The sequence below is a fragment of the Alexandromys fortis genome, unplaced genomic scaffold, assembly GCF_014885135.2.
Source record: "Alexandromys fortis isolate MF-2015 unplaced genomic scaffold, M_Fortis_MF-2015_v1.1 scaffold_249, whole genome shotgun sequence".
NCBI lineage: Eukaryota > Metazoa > Chordata > Mammalia > Rodentia > Cricetidae > Alexandromys > Alexandromys fortis.
The window spans coordinates 282457-283779 of NW_026068129.1; positions in this window are offsets into that span (position 1 = coordinate 282457).

Genomic DNA, 1323 nt, shown 5'->3' on the forward strand with positions numbered 1-1323 from the left:
TGGATTCATTTCTACACCCAACTGGCCCCTTTCTCCTTGGTGTAGCCCCCCAGACCATCATAGCCACGGGAAGTTAGACATGTGAGGTACCTGGGCCTCCTGTAGTAGTATAAATATTCCTGCCCCTCCAAATTGCAGACATTAAAACCCCCACTCCCAGGGATGGTGGGGCCTTTGGGAAGGGATGAGATCTTGAGGGCAGAGCCCTCACGCTGGGATTCATGACCTCATAGAGCTCCCAGTGACCATGCTTGCCTCTTCCCCATGTGGCGATCAGGCTGAGGCCTTCTCTAAGTGGCTCGGTATTGTTTCAAACAGCGCCTTTCAGGCTGGTCTTGCCCTGGCAACTCCATTTTACAAACACTCGGCTTCAGGAACATGCAGATAGAGAAAACCCAGTTCAGGGGGACCAGTGGGATAGAGAATATTTTTGGCTCCGTGCCCTGCTTGACTTTTTATTCTGACTTCCTTCAGTGATAAACAGCGATATGAAGTATAAGCCAAAGTAACCCTTTCCTCTCCAACTTGCTTTTTGGTCATGGTGTTTCATTGCAGCAATAGAAACCCTAACTGAGACAGTCAGTCATCCATCTGTGTGACCCAGTCTTTCACAGTCTCGCCTCTACAGTCCCGTGGTCTTGTGCCTCACATCCATGGCTTCCACAGGGAGTGGAAATAAAGTCGTGGCTTGCCTCCTTGTGATATTTACTCCAGATGTATCTGGAGAGAGGGCTCAGTGGTGACGAGCACTTGCTGTTCTTGCAGAGGACTGGGTTCGGTTCCCAGCAACCATATGGTGGCTCACAATGGCCTATAACTCTAGTTACAGGGGATCCAATGTCCTTCTCTGTCCACCACGGACACCAGACCTCGACATGGTGCACATGCATACAGCAGGCAAGACCACACAATACATTTAAAACATTTTAAAGCTGTATCTTTAAATTTTATGAATATTAGGGCCAGGTGGTGGTGGTGCATGCCCTTAATCCCAGCACTTGGGAGGCAGAGGCAGGCAGATTTCTGTGAGTTTGAGGCCATCCTGGTCTACAAAGCAAGTTCCAGGACAGTCAGAGATAAACATTGAAACCCTGTCTCAAGCAAAAAAAAAAAAAAATATGAACCTTAGGATGAGAAGGAGATATTACCAACCATTCTACACATAAATTCAATAATATATACTTTTTACATATAATGATATAGATAATGGATCGATATCTTAAAAAACATAAACTACCAACTCTTAGCCAATATGAAATAGGTAATTTAATGTTTTATAAATTTTATATTTTAAATTTAAAATTTAAATATAAATTTATATTT